Source organism: Lemur catta, chromosome 6, assembly GCF_020740605.2.
Source record: "Lemur catta isolate mLemCat1 chromosome 6, mLemCat1.pri, whole genome shotgun sequence".
Lineage (NCBI taxonomy): Eukaryota > Metazoa > Chordata > Mammalia > Primates > Lemuridae > Lemur > Lemur catta.
The window spans coordinates 21,925,466-21,941,522 of NC_059133.1; the positions used below are offsets into that span (position 1 = coordinate 21,925,466).

A 16,057-nucleotide genomic window follows, 5' to 3' on the forward strand; every position below is an offset into this window, starting at 1 on the left:
CAGGTCTCTACTTGAATTTCCTTTTATAGCCTCTGCTTGTGATATGCTGAAATGATTACATACCTTGGATCTTGTGGTGGATGATGTTTCCAAGTTTACCAATGCTGCTGCTGCATCCTGAGTGCTCTACATCTTCACCCTTCTTTACTAGGTTCCTTTCTGCCTATCCTTCCAACCTCAGCTGAAATGTGACTTCCTTGACAAGCCTTCCCCTGCTTGCCAAGTAGGGGATGGTTAAATCTTCTAATAGAGCAGTTATTATACATCATAATTGTTTTCCCCGTTTGAGTCTGAGCATCTTGTGCTAAAGTAAAGTAAGCAGCTATTCAGCATCTATTTCTAACACCTAATGAAGCCCCTATCACTTAGTAGAAACTCTGCAGATGTTTGTTGGGGTAGCCTTTCTAGCCGATCAGCCCCTTAACAAATATCTTCTCTCCTTGAGTAGGCATGGGAATTTGATGAGAAAGGTTAACCTAAGGATCTTCTGCAAGTCAGAGGTTGGATGAAGGTTGTAAACGGAGTTCTGTAAACGGATGTCCCAGTGGATGAGGAACAACTATGCGATATTTATTATATAATCAGTACTAACTGAATAGACTAGAGAAAATGAGCTTGGAACCAAAAAGCTCTCCCCTGCCCAGTCTAGTCAGTGTAAACACTGTCCAAACCATCATTTAACTGGCCACCTTGAAATACCTAGTCTCCCAAAGGACAGCTTGGCAGCCAAAACTGAAGAAATTTTCCATCACCAATGAGGTTTTTTTTTTTAATCCTCTGTTCCAATGACAAGAATATAAAGTATGCAATCCTCTATACAAATGACAAGAATAGAAAAGTCTGAATGTGATATGAAGTTCATATCTTATTATGCATTACATTTTAATTAGAGAGAATGATATCAAAATTAATAATGTGAAATTTTTGTGTAGAAACTGCTACTATTATCAGTAAAAATACAACAATGAAATAAAATTATAGAAAGGGAAATATCACACATTTGTTTCCAAAGAATTTGCATTAAGCTCAGAGACCTAATAATGAGGAATGAAAGGAGTCTTTGTTATTCAGTGATTTTTGTGATCTGCCAAAATGTCAAATAATCCATTTAATCAATCAGAAAATTAAAGAATGTGGCAAGTCTCAAGGTATTTTGAGATTACAGCTGTGCAGAGTACTTCAACTATAGCATGAAGCCATTGTCACAATAGCAATTACTTAATGACTGATTTTTTGTAACTTTGTTGATGTGAAAATACAATTTAGGTTTCAAATTAATTGCAGCTGCACTCCCGTTTGAATCTTATATACTTTATTTGGGTGTGTTTACACAAATTCTTTCAACTCCTGCCTTAAAGAATCTCACTTTTATAGGGAGACCACATCACTTTTAAAAAAGTTCTTGTTTTAGCCAAAAATTATATAATACTCAACTCTATTTCTTGGAATGATTCTGTGGTGACAGCGAGTTTTGGAGGTGATTTTGAGGTTTTTGAAAAGAAACAAGAAATATTGGGATAACTTATGCCAGGATGGAGAAATCGGTCAGTCATCCAACAAATATTGAGCTCCTTTTGTACCAGGCCCTCTGGCAAGTGCTGGAGAAAAATAGAGACAGAACCAGAAACAGCCCCTGCTTTCATGGAGCATAAATTATAGTTGGAAAGAAAAAGATAATTTGATCACACATATGAGTAATTAATGAGAAACCAGGACAAATGCTCTGCAAGAAACATGCTTTGGTGGAAACATAGATGAACCTAATCTGGACTAGAAAGCTAGGAAGGTGGCATCTGGCAGGAGAAGAATCTGAAGGTTGAATTGACATCAGCTAGACAGAGGGAGGTGGAGGGGTGGCCTTGGGAAGGCTTTCAGGTGGAGGCAGCAATGGGTGTAAAGAGGTGGGAAAGCATGGACATATTTGGGGAGCGGAGGGACACGAAGGTGAATGGATGGAATGCCTAGAGCAAAGGGGGAGAAGAACAGTGTCCAGAACATACAGCACCTTATACGCCACAGTGGTGGCTTTGGGGCCTTTATTTTAACAGCACTGGTAAACCCCTAAAGGGTTGTAAGAAGGAGAGAAAGTTGGCGTGTCAGACTTGAACCAGAAGAGCTATGCCTGGCTACAGCGTGAGGCTGGAGGGCCAGAGGAGGATGTAGAACACATTGGAGCTGTAGGCTACTGCAGTAGTTCTGGCGTACTGACCTTGGGTAGTGGCAGTGCAGACTGGGAGAAGTAGGTGAATTCAATAGATAATGTAAGAGATAAAAATTCATCTAACATAGCATCAGATTATAAATGAGTGAAGAAACACATCAAGGAGTACTCCTGGACTTCAAGTTTATTCAAATGGCATAACCTGTCAAGATAGGAAACCGTGCAGGAGGCTCAGGTTTAGGGCAGAAGATGAGCTTTTTTAAGGATGTTATAAGTGATACACCTTTGAAACATTCTAGTGGCGATGTCTAGAAGGCAGTTGTGTACGTGGGCTTGGAATTCAGAGGAGGAATCGGGAAAAAGTTATTGAAGCCATGGACCTGGAAGGGATTTCCTAGGGAGAGAAGAAAAGACTTAGGCCTGTGAAAAGATCCAGAATCTTGAGTAATTTCAGATTAAATGTTGGGGCAAACATGGAAAATCCTGCAAAAGAAGTGGAGCTGTAGCCAGAGAGATAAGAAAAAACAGGAAGTTGTTGGGTCATAGAGGCCAGAATGACACAGAAGAGATAATATATATTGTTAAAAGTCACAGATCAACAGGATAGATTGCTACGGAGAAGTCAGTAAATGAGGATTAAAATAGTTCATTAGATTTAGCTACATGGAGGTTATTGGTGACCTTAGCAAGAGCTATTTACAGAGATGAGTCATGGGTTATAAGGCAAATTGGAGTGAACTGAGAGCAAGTAGGAGGTAAGAAAACCAAGATGATCGTTATAATCATAATAGCATTAGCTTATACTTGTATAACGTTTACTATGTTCCAGGCACTATTTTAAGTCATACCTCATTTAATCCTTACAACAACCCTATAAGAAACACCCTGTGGTTTTACTGTTCCTCCACAGAGAGGTTAAATAACTTCTCCAAGGTCACACATGATGACAATTCTCTGAAGATGTTTTGTGTATGAAGGGGAGGAGAAATTTATTTGGGAAAGTAACTGGAGGTTTAGGAAAGTAACTGGAAAACTTTGGGATTAACTTGTCCTTAACCTTTAGAGGGCAGGCCTTGGTTTGCTTATTTAGGGACAGGACATATGTTTTCATCCCCTCAAACAAATGGAGATATGGCTTCCATCTTATACCTATCAGGGGAAATGGGTTGTGTTCCTCAGTCATGGTTCAGGAGACCCTGAGCCCTGTTCAGCTAACCAGGGGGAATCAGAATGGAAGATGCTTTGTGTGAAAGTTTTCACCGTCAGCCTAAGAATTCCTTTGAATTTTATTTTTACATTTGTGCAACAATAGAAGGAACTCCTTTGACTCCTTATTTAAGGTATGGAAATTGGAGACTACCAGCTCTGTGTACTCTAGTTTTATGATAGTCAAGAAATGGTGGCCCCGTTCTGCTGAAATCAGGGTAAAATATCACTTCTTTGGGAGGCTGTCTCCTGTTCCCCCGAAGGAACCACTTTATGTATCCGTCGAGCCCTGGGTGTCTCTTTCCATAGCATCATTCCACTTTCACCACTCAGTCTGTGCTCCTGCCACCCCATGTCATTATTCCCCCTTGGGGACCATGCCTGCCTTGCTCTTGGTAACATCTCCAGCCCCAGGCACAGGACTTGGTGAGTGAATGAATTTAAAATCTCCATGTTAAATTTCAAGTGGAATGACATTTTCGCCCTTTTGGTGTCAATGTCCAATCTAATAACCCTGTAGATGTCATATCTCCAGTGCTGTTACAGTTCACCAAAGCATTTCCTGTGCCAAGTCTCAAAACAACCTGAAATGGGAAGAATGGAAATGTTTCCGGGATTACAGATGAGGAACCTGGGCTTCCAGGGAGTAAGTGGCTTTCTCAGGGCCACACATCTAGACAGGGGCAGAGTTGGGTCCTCTCACTGGGATTCCACTGCCCTGTTTACCAGCTGCCATTACACAATGTGCTGTGTTTCATTATGGGAAGCTTCTGTGGATTGCAAAAGGATGGTTAAATTTCTTTTAAATATCTACTTCTTCATTCCCCTTTATTCTTTTTTTTTTTTTTTTTTTGAGACAGAGTCTCACTCTGATGCCCGGGCTAGAGTGAGTGCTGTGGTGTCAGCCTAGCTCACAGCAACCTCAAACTCCTGGGCTTCAGCGATCCTACTGCCTCAGCCTCCCGGGTAGCTGGGACTACAGGCATGTACCACCATGCCTGGCTAATTTTTTCTATATATATATATGTTTTTAGCTGTCTGTATAATTTCTTTTCTATTTTTAGTAGAGACGGGGTCTCGCTCTTGCTCAGGCTGGTCTCGAACTCCTGAGCTCAAACAATCTGCCTGCCTCGGCCTCCCAGAGTGCCAGGATTACAGGTGTGAGCCACCGCGCCCGGCCTCCCTTTATTCTTGATGTCACATGCTGTAGGAGAATGAGGAAACAGGTGGTCCTCAGCTGCATTGTCTGCATAAGGAGGTGGGGAAACTCTGAAAATCCTCCCCGGAGAGACCCTTGAGTAGTGGCAATGACCCTAACAATTCTCTCCCCTCATGGGAAGCAGGAAACTTATTGCTCAGAGGACATTTTGCCTCAATAGGGCCAACCCTGACTGTTCTAGCATTATTCTGACCTTTAGCAAGAATTATGGGAAAAAGCTGGCAACATGGACAGAGAGAAACAGGGAAGTTGAGAGGGGTTAGAAGCTCCCCGTTTCCTGGACAGGCTCAACCACCAGAGGACACAAAGGAAGAGGAATGTATGTTGGGGGGCTGGGGGGTGCTCTCCCCCTCTGACCTCAAACCCCTGGGGAGAAGTAGGAGTGACAGGATCTGATTATAGCACCAGATATGAAGCACGGAGGGTAGGGCTGGAGCTGAGAGATGCTGTCTTGATAACTGGTGCACCTAGTATGACTCATGCCCTGGGTTTGAGGAATGACATTGGGGTTATGACCAGAATACTTTAAAAAACATCCCAGGCAATCACAACCTCTAAGAGCCTTTGTTTCCAAATCTGGGGGTGGGGAAAGGGGGAAAGGAAAAGAAAATAAGGACAATAACTTTCTCTTGAGTTTGTTGAGAGGATTAATCATGATGTGTGTAAAAGATATGGCTTCTACAAGGCTATTGGCAGATTATGGCTTTCTTAGTTCCTACGCATCTTGGAGGGGAAGATTGTGCAGAAACGGAATAAGAAGTGATGAAGCCATGAACGCCTTAGGAGACAGATATGCTCTAAATTTAGGAGACTATAACTGCTTACAGATGTTGGGGGGCCAGCTGGCTTTAAAGATTTGGATTTGATAAAACTGAGTAAAATGTTTGCTGAAATTACTTTTCATGATCTGGATAAGAAGGGGCCATAACCAAGAAGTACATATTTAAAGTGAAAATAAAATTTGCAAAAACATGTGCAGTATTTGCGTGAAGCCTGGTCTCTTTCGGGTGAGTCTCGTGCCTTTCTGTCCTTGAATTTAAAATACATTTGTGCTATTGAAACAAATGGATGCACCCACAGGTACACATCTACATATACACCCAGAGCGAGCAACTATTAAATTTGTTCATTATTGTTCCCTTTGGAGTTCTCCCGTCAATTTGAGTCATTTGTTTATTTTACCTAGGCTTTTATATTTTCTTTAGAGACATTAATGCCTATCTGTAAATAAACAATAGTGTGTTCTCCATAAATTGCTTGAAATCTCAGACCTTCTGCATCTAGAGTAGTCAGCAGGTTAAGAAATATTTTCATATACTAATGGGTTTTATCAGAACACAGTGTCCTATTTAAAATCAACTGATTCATCCTTCAAAATCTGTCTGGAAATAAACAGAGCTCTGTTAATTGTTCTTGTTTACTACGGATGTTAACCACCATTTTATCATTAGGGGTGGCATTCCTAGAGCAATTCAATTTGTGAGACAGGTAAGAACACCTTATCTCAAAATATCTGAAATCTTACTCAGGTATACACATGTGAAAAAAAATATATGACCAGTTTTGAAGATTTCAAAGGAAAGAAAATACAGTTCCAAGTTTTTCATTAATGTACATTTCTCTACAGAGAAATGAGAGGTTGTATATGTTTATCTGTAAAGATGGATGCTGATATGTCTTCAAAGTTGTGTGTAAATGTACATGCTGGTTTGAACCATCAATCCCACAAAGTCTCCAAATGACAATTTTGTGTCAGCTCAGAGAAGCACAAGACCTTTTTCTTTGGTCTTGTGGTGAGAAGACCAGCTATGTAAATTGTTTTACTTATATTCAAACAATTGCAACAAATGCTACTAGTTTCTTGGTTGCCTTGTGATTTTATGAAATTCAGAAGGAAGACAAATGTGAAGGAGCCAGATTGTACAAGAGAGACTAAGATAAACAAAGGACTCTAGCACAAGTTAACAATGTAAGTAGAACAGGGCGTACAACTTAAAATATAGGTAATCTCTCAATATCAAGAGATACTCTTGTGAACATTTTGACATTAACTTTAATGAGGAACAGGTAGACATTGTTATTTAACAGTTGGCACGGTGTACTATTAGCTGACTCATGGTTTTCAAATACTTTCAGGTGCTGACTTGAGAGTCAGAAGTCCTGTGTCCCTCACTTCTAACCTTGCTAGTAGCCAGCAGTGTGATCTTGGAACTCCATTCCCTAATATGTAGAATCGGGGAATCAGAAAATGTAATTTATGGCTTCCTTCCATTACTAAAAAAAATTATTTCATTCTAGAAATTTAGAATCCAAGTTGAAAAAGTAAATAAAAATAGCACACTTTAACAGACACTCAGAGGGAACAAAACAAGGGAATGCATATAGCAAGGGAATCTGATTCGCTTTGTACAAACCAGCATAACACTGATTTAAAAAAAAAATTCAAACAAAATTTTCTGCACATTTACCTTCTCCTAGGAGTGCGGATTGGTACAATATTCCTGGAAAGCAATTTGGTAATATATATGAAGAGCCGCAAAGATGCCCACTAACTTCTGACTCAGTAATTCCACTACTAAGAATTTATTCTGAGAAACAATAGAGATAAAAATTGATGGGCAAAGATGCACCACTGCTTTATTTATAAGAGGGGAAACTAGAAAAGCAAAGCTATGTATTTTACAAGAAGATACTGTTTAGAGCATAGTTAATTCATATGGTTAGAAATATGTGATTCTTTGTTGTTATGATATATAATGTCAGCATCTTGGCACACTGATACCAGGAAGTGGCAGATGTGTATATCTTCATTTAACAAATATTTGTGTTTCTACTACAGGCAGACATGATTCTAGGCTCTGAGGACAAAGCAGTAAATAAAAGAGGCACACTCATCCCCTGGTCTCCTGGAGCTTATGGTCTAGTGAGGTAAGACAATAAACAAACAAACAGGTAAATATGTAGCATTATCAGATGATGAAAAGTGCTATCCATGGAGAAAAATGAATCTGGGCAAGGTGATGGGAGTCTGGTGTAGAAGACATGATTTTATAAAGGACAGTTTGTTGGCGGGGAGGGTGCTGGGCTCCCTGATCAGAGATTTTTCAGCAGAGCCCCGAGTCAGTGAGATAGGGCACATGTAGATATCCAGGAAGAATATTCTAGGCAGAGGGAACAGCAACTTCAAAGGCTGTGAAGTAGAAGCACATTTGGTGTATGCATGGAGTACCCCAGAGTCAGCAAGGGGGAGAGTGTCAGGAGATGAAGACAGAAAGATGGGGTGAGAGCAGGCCATGTGGGCCTCAGGGGGCCTGTAAGGACTTTGAACTTAATTAACCAAGCAGTTAAGTCATTGATATTTATTGAGCCCTCATTATATAACCTAATTTTGAACTAGCAATAAATTTCCTGCTAAAACATACTTCTAGAATATTTGTTATTGTTTGCCTAGGAAGGGGTTTTTATTATTATTATTATTTATTTCAGGATATTATGAGCGTACAAACATTTTGGTTATATTTTATATCTTTGCCTCACCCAAGCAAGGATTAGAGGCATGTCCTTCCCCTCTACAATGCTCACCGTGTCCATTAGTTGTGAGTTGGCCCCCCCAACCCCCTAATCCCTGCAGAATATTACTACCATGTGAGCACCATAGTGTTGATCAGTCAGTGCTAATTTGATGGCGAGTACATGTGGACTTTATTCTTCTGATCTTGTAATTAAACAAACTTATGAAAGAGAAAAAAAACCTAATGGAATGAAACAATGAACTGTAAAGGTAAATATTGTTACCTTGAACCAAGCAATTTAATTTGTATTCTTCTTGATAAGGAGTAAAGGTGGAGAGAAAGGTAAGAAGGCCTGGTATCGCTGGCCTATGTCTCCGATTGTCCTGTGTTTAGGTGTCTCTTTTATGGAAGGTTGTGAGAAGGGCCATCTGCTTAGAATTGTGAGAGATTTCCTCAAACCCCATCCCGCACTCCACCCTTTGGCCATCAGTGTTTCAAATCCAGGGATAGTCTAATCTATAAATGCAGGGCCTGGGACAGCCATTTCTGGAGTAGCTATCCTTGGGAGAGCTGAGTTCAAGAATTGGTTTAGAGGTGGAAAACCGGAAGCCCATGACCAAGAGGATCAATGTGATTCAGTACTCACAGAGGTCCTGAGTTCTGCTCTCCTGTATAGAAACTACCTACTCTGATTCCCAGCTGGTGGTTAAACCTTCTCCTCAGTCATGCCTCACATGCAGATGTGGGTGACTTTGGTGACAAAGGGAGATCAGAGGAAGTGTGTGGCCAGCATGTGATCATTCCCAGCATGTGAGCAAAGACAATGCAGAGTACACACTACTTGGTGAGGTCAAACTATAATTCAAAATGTCAGGCTTTACTACCCAGAGAATGAGGGAAGATTTCCAAACTCTAATTTCACCTTCTTAGGAGGCCATTTTGGGATTTGAATGTGTAGGATGATGTACAGTTTTTCTTAAGACCCCCAAACCCAGATTCCATGGATATTATTCTCTATTGAAACCTCTGATGAAGAGAAACTTCCGATGAGAGCATGGAGTAATACAAAGTCAGAAGCATGGTTCTGCCCCATTTCCACATTTTCACTCTTTCCTGGTGCTGGTGTCTCCTGCTTGTGCAGAGAACACTGGCAAGATTGAGAGACCTACTCATTCCCTTGCTGAGTGGCCACGCATTTGTGTGCATTTTGCATAGGAATACCCTGTGACATTTATCGCCCATGAGTAATTCTAAAGAGGCCAGTATCAGATTCAATATCCAGAGATATTGGGAGATACTGAGCCCCTCTTGAAGACAACCATTTTCACACAAGTTGCCTCGGCATTACGGCAAGTGTTGGAGTTTACATACAACCCCACAAGAGTGAAGGAGGGAAACTGGGCGAATACATGGCCACCCTTGAAACCACGGGCGTGCCAGCAGCTTAGATTCATCTTATCCCATATGGGTAATAGCTAATTGCAGCCCCCTGAGACTCAGCAGTAATTAATTAATCTAAGTAAGTATGTCCATTAAAACCTACTATCTGCTTCTAATGGGACTTATGAAGATATTTAGAAGTGAGTATATTCTCCAGGGTAAAATACTCTGTGTGTTGGAAAAATTCCTGAGAACCACTGACTTAAGCTTTTCATGAATTCCTTGACAAATTCATTTGCAAAATCCTTGACTCTTGCCTATTGAAATTTGGCTGATGTTCTATATCCTGACTTGGATCTTTCCCTGATTCTAGGGAACTTTCCTTGCACCGGATCTCTATAGTAATGTTGTCTACACCACTTGTATTACATTTTATCTTGAGTGGTGTACTAATATCGACTCCAGTACAAACTTAAACACTCCTCACTCTTGCAGCAGGTGTGTGTGTGTGTGTGTGTGTGCGCGCGCGCTTGCCCTGCTTCCCTAAACATACAACATCTTTTCTATGGTGATAATGGCCTTTCACTTTTTTATTCCCCATTGTTCTCCCCTCCCCTGCCCCTCCCCCATCTTCCTCCCTTTCCCATTCCTTTATCCATGAATATCTGAATGCCTTCTAGGTATCAGTCAGGGACACAACAAGGAACTGGGGACATAGGGGTAAGTATGGGGTTTAAAGGACAAATTCAGTTGTAACAAAAGAACTCTGGATATAAATGTGGTATCACTGATTTTCACTACATTGTATTTTATAGCAATATACCTAAGTTATTCTATAATTTTAATTTAATATTTGTTACTAATAACAAATAACTTTTCTGTATCCACAATTATTCCATAGACGTTATCAATAAAGTCAAATTCTAATTTTTATATATGTAAAAGATAAATGAGCATCAAAGTTACGGGTGAATTGATACATTTTGTGATTTATCAATGTGAAAAACACACATTGATATGAAATAAAATGTGGGGGTGGGGAATGGGGAGCATATAGTTTTCGTACCCCCAGTGGGTGGTTTCTAAGGAAAAGGCATCACTTGTCTTACTGGGGCAGCCCAGAGATTTTCAGAGTACAGGCTAAGATCCCATTGTGTGGAAGAAACACAGAGGCATAAGATAACAAAAATAATTTTTATTAGAATTTTCATTGAGAAAGATACAGAAAACCAGTAGAAATAAGTATAGGTCAATAGTCAATATTAAAACAGCTCAAGCAAAAATACATATACAGAAAACAGTAAAAATGAATATAGGTCAATAGTCAACATTAAACAGTTCAGTTAAACAAAATTAAACTTTTGATCCAACCTAGGCACTCAAGTCACGTATGGACAGAAGGTGCAACTAGACATGCTTGAAGAAGTCTGTCTTTCTCAAAGATGCTGCTTAGATCCAAAGGTGCTGTTTTAGGTTAACATCTGAAGGGAGGGGAGGGCATAGGAGGAAGAGAGAAGGAAACGGGGAGAAAATAGAGAGGAAGAAAGAGAAACTAATATTTCATGAGCTTTTTTTAAAAAAAATAAGTGATGTTCAATACTTTGTCAGGCACCGTATTTATGCATTACTTCATTTAATCCTCACAACAGCCCTGCAAGGTAACTATTACTTTTCCCCATTTTAAACATAAAGAAAGAGGCTCACAGAGTTTAAATCACTTGTCCCAGGTCACATAGTTGAAGTAAGTGGCAGAGAGATTAGAACCCAATTCCACTCCTAAGTCCTCCTTCTTTCCAGTCACATCAGATGTTTCTCCACCACACCCCACCCTCAAGTGGAAAACAACTCTTAGGGGATGTTGATCCAGCCCCCTCCAATGTATACCTTTTTTGGTGCTTGGGAGTAGAGAAATCTGGACCACATTCCAAGAGGACAAGTCTGATTTGTCTACTTCTTCTTTGTTTCAAAAGAAAGACCTCAACAGTTGGTGAGAGAAGGCATGGAAAGATTGAATATTGCCTGCCAGACTGGTGGGCTATTAATAGTTCCCCTAAAGCATGTTCGTTAATAGAAAACGGAGGAAAATGTATGATAAACAGACACGTGCAAACCCAAATGTACATATGAATCAACTCTTGTAACCTAGGTTCCTTAGCTGTCAAAACCTAAGGATAAAGAAACTCAATGGAACACCAAGCACGTACCAGCACCATCCACTAAGTCATGTCTCCATCACGTTCACAGCCGTACAGGCTACCGGTCTCTATACTGATGGCCCCTTCTTAGTTGATGATTTTTCACAATGTATTTCATGGCTTCCATCCCTACATGAGACTTTATTACTATCACATAGGAATAAAAAGCCATAAAGCACTAGAGTGAATTGATCTTGGTCGGATGCAAAACTTATTTTCTTCACATGACTTCACAACCATTTCAAAGCTAACCAATCATTTCATGCTACATTAAGGAACATTTTAAACTACATGTAAGTGACAGGAAGCACACTTAAATTGTGACATCACGAATTAACAAGATTTTTATCCTTCAACGACATTCTGAGCTACAAGGACCAGGAAACAAGACCAGGAGACACTCAGCAACATTCAACCATCGAATTCACCAAACAAAAGACACTGGGAGAATTCCTGGAGTAAAGCTCACCACTTTGACATTGAACTTGGAAACACATAAGGCAAGACAGAAGACAGACAAATCATTGATGCAAACTGAAACCAGGGGAATTATTTCAAGCCTCTTGCTGCAACATCTTCCCCGGAAAGCTTTCTTACAAACCCAACTGCCGGCTTTTAGACTTTTCATTTGGGGGCAGGTGGGGAGTGAAGACCTTAGCACCTGCTTGCACTATGTAACCACTAAGCCTTCTCTACACCCAAATTACAAAAAGGAAAGAAGAAAGGATGGCATGCTCAGGGATCACAAGTGCTAACTGCTCATCTAGAGCCTTTCATAGAGGCTGACACCATTCCCCACCCCTATCTACAAAAGCAAATATCTAACTATGCCAGAAACCAATACTGTGCACTGAAATCTCTCAGTGATCTAACTAACTCAGGTCCAAAGACCAAGATCATTCTTTATGCTACATTAAAGTGACATTGCTCTTGGTATTATTAATACACTTCTAAGTGTCCATGCTGAAACCCAATTCTCTGGGACCACTGAAAACTCAATACCATGAGGTCCCACGGTTTTTCTGTCCTTTCATAGATAAACTTGAGGTGCCTATTTACCGACCCCTGAAACAGCATTCCAGACTACTAAGCACTGCCCTCTGCTTTTTAAAAAAACATTGTATTATTCAAACTCACATAAGAAACAAGAACTTGAGTCCCTCATTAGGAGTAAAGTCTAGGGCAAAGCTATTTCCATAGAGGTTATTACAACGAAATCTTGATTTATGTGAATCACAAGGAAGAGACTGGAAATAGTTAAATGAAAGGAAGTGCATACATAAATTCAATTATCATGCAGGAAACATGCAAATGATTTAAGCACTGCATCTGAAACTCTAGTTTATATTCATTAATCTCAGGTTGCACTTTTGAAGGAGAAAGACATGCTAATTGGGTCCAGATTAATGCACTCCCAAACCTCTCCAATTTGTTTTTAGGTGAGGGTTAAATGATATGTTTTAAAATAAACACAGCTGCTCATCTGCCTCCACCTTCTACCTCCCCGACTCCACCTCTGCCTCTTCCCCTAGCTGGCTCAGCTCCGTCCCCCATAAGCCACCCCCCAGTGGCTCACCTCCTCTCCCATACCTCACCCCTGCTGGCCCGGCTCCCCACCCTGCCACACCTCTCCTTCCTGTAGGGAAGGGATTAAAGACCCCTAACAATTTCCTTTTGAAGATATACTGCAAGAATAGCACTGTTTCTTAGTCATTTCAATACTTTCCTTTCCCCACAAGCCACCAAACTCCAGGAAGGGACTCAATCACACATCACATCTGATGCTTCACGTGGCACCAAGGATGTGCACAGATGGGAAAGCAGCCCCCCGTTTTCTCGGACAGCAGGTTCTTTCTACAAGTTTGGACCTGGGTCCTTTGAACCAGTACTAAAGGGTGGTTTCAAAACGTCCAGGCACATGCTTGCTTAAAGCCAAATTGCTTCAGGTTGGCATGGCGATCCTGTGACTCAGTTATGTGGGAAACAAGAGGCTCCGGAGAGAACTTGGGGGTTTTAGCGGCTGTTTTTCCGCTGTGGCTTACTCAGCCAGCAAACACTGGCACAAAGCAGGGGGCACTCTACATTCTTTCCAAAAGGATCCCTTTCTTTCTTTCTCCTTCCTCCCTGGCAAACTCGTCTTTAAAAAAAGAAGAATGCTATTTATTTATGTATTTATTTCATTTATGTAGACATTAAATAGCATGTTTTAGGGAGAATCTTATCTTGTGAGTAATGAAGCTTTTGAAATAGTAAAATATTCTTTTTTGGGACCTAATCTTTAGAAAAAGGCAACAAAGGAAGAGGAACTATGGGCTGCTGGGAATAAATTCAGGCACAGAGCTGGGATGGCAGGGAATTCTCTCTGAAAGAGCAGCCTCCAAGGGGTTAAACCAGGCACCAAAAAAAAAAAAAAAAAAAGAGAGAGAGGGAGAGAAGCCTTCAAACTAATTTCACAGTGAAAGCGATGTTTAATTTGAATCATGCTCGTCCCAAAGGAAAAAGGTTAGTCTTGTCACTTGACACATACCCCTTCCTCCTTTCATATGAATTGAAAATTCAGATTGACCATTAATCACAAGGTGACACGTTCTTTTTTTCCTGTTCCAAAAATCAAATGAAAGGCCTTGGAGCACGTCTGCGAACCCACTGGTTGGCTAATTCTCCCAACCTACGTTCACAACAGAGAGAAGACGAAAACAAGGGCACAAATGTACACGGAGACATGAACTACTGAACGTGCACTCACAGCGACACACACAAACACGGACAGCGAGCGACAGTCACTGGCTCTGAGAGCCTTTGCGCCTAAATTGATTTCTGCATATTCGCAAATGTAAAATTAGTCATAGTAAATAACAACAAGGGCAAGACTGGTATTAAATCTGTCAACATCCAGACACATGCTCAAAGCACTCTTTAGTTAGGAAATACACTTATGATAGTCATTGCTCCTAGAAGAGAAAATGATTATACGCTAACCAAACCCTAAATACAAGCTAAAGATATTCACCTCATGAAGCCATTCCTCAACTAGCCCCTTGGCACTTGCTGGAATTATTCACAGCACGAGCTCTACTTTCTCATTTTCTGCTGACTCCATGTGGGTAATTTCTTTCTCATGATTAAAAGTGAGCTTGGCAGATCCTTCAAAGCGTGGCTTTAGGTGTGGTGGGGCTCCGAGTGCATCCTTTGTCTATGGCAGGTTTCTAATAATTCATCATTGGACCATTGGATGGGCAGGTCAGGGGAATAGTCATGCACCTAAAATGATTTTTTAAAAGGCAAATTTTAGAGATATCTTTATATAAACATATTGGTATACTGAAACATGCAGCTGACAGATGAAATGAACTGTTTACCTTGGAAAGAATAGGCAGGCTTTTCTCTTCCAAATAATCACTCCAGCCTTTCTGAATGTCATCCCAAAGCGACTCTGCCTCCTTCGACTTATCCAGCATCTGAGGTTGTGAGATAACCCTTGCAGCACTGGCCTCCTTCCCTGGCCCCTTCATTATTAGCCTCCTGGTGAGTGAGATAGAATACAGTGAATGTAATAACCCTACTTCACACAACAGGCTCGCTCTCTCTTTTAAATTGAAAATCCCCTTATTACAAAACAAGGGGTGTTCTTTTTCTTCTACCTTTAAGTAGGACTGCCACATTCATTGCTTTTTACAAAAACGCAGCTGCTTTTTAAGCTACAGATAAATAGAATCTGCTAGGCAGTAATTCGACTCAGTCTGAATGCATTATTTTCTAAGACACTTTAGCGAGGGGCTTTTTATTATAAACTGGAATGAACAAGGAAAGTCCTTTTCTCTTCTAATTATGAATATGTTTCTTTTCCCTACTATTAACCTACAATGTCAGATTGATCTTCTTCTTCATCTTCTTTTTCTACAGCCAGTTCAATAAATCAACATTTTTTTTTTCCTGGAAAATCAGAGGGCTAATGATTAAGTCTTCATAAACTTCAATGACAAAAATAAAAATAGCACAAGGGAAAAACAAATGCAAATGCTAAAACCATAAATAAAGACGATGAAGTGGCCCTCTGATGTCCAAGGTAACAAATCCTGTTTTGACACCAAAAGTTAAGGTAAAAGGGATTTACCTGTTAATTTCAATTAATTTAATTTTAATAAAATTAAGGCTTTTGGGGCATCTTATTATATTTGTTCACCTAGAGAGGAGATATTAAAAAAAAAAAGGTAACATTTCTATACAGTGCACCCAAACCTCTTGTGTTTGTTGTTTACTTGTAATTTGGGGCAATAGTTTGCAATTTTATCAGTCATCCCTACACTTCTAGAAGCAATGAAATAAAGAATTAAAACATGAGATGAAACACTGTGATAAAGCGTATTCAATCTGAGCTTCTGCC

At 40.3% G+C, this 16,057-nt stretch overlaps 1 long non-coding RNA gene across 3 annotated transcripts in view; it reads right to left on the reverse strand.

The window, feature by feature from the left end:
• Positions 1-10,653: 10,653 nt before the first annotated feature.
• Positions 10,654-16,057, reverse strand: part of LOC123639411 — a 94,150-nt gene continuing 88,746 nt past the window's right edge. For all 3 annotated transcript variants that reach the window (XR_006735719.1, XR_006735720.1, XR_006735721.1), the window contains 2 exons: positions 15,033-15,195; positions 10,654-14,934 (listed from right to left, as the gene is read on the reverse strand). This is a non-coding gene — a long non-coding RNA (uncharacterized LOC123639411). The remainder of the gene's footprint in view (positions 14,935-15,032; positions 15,196-16,057) is intronic.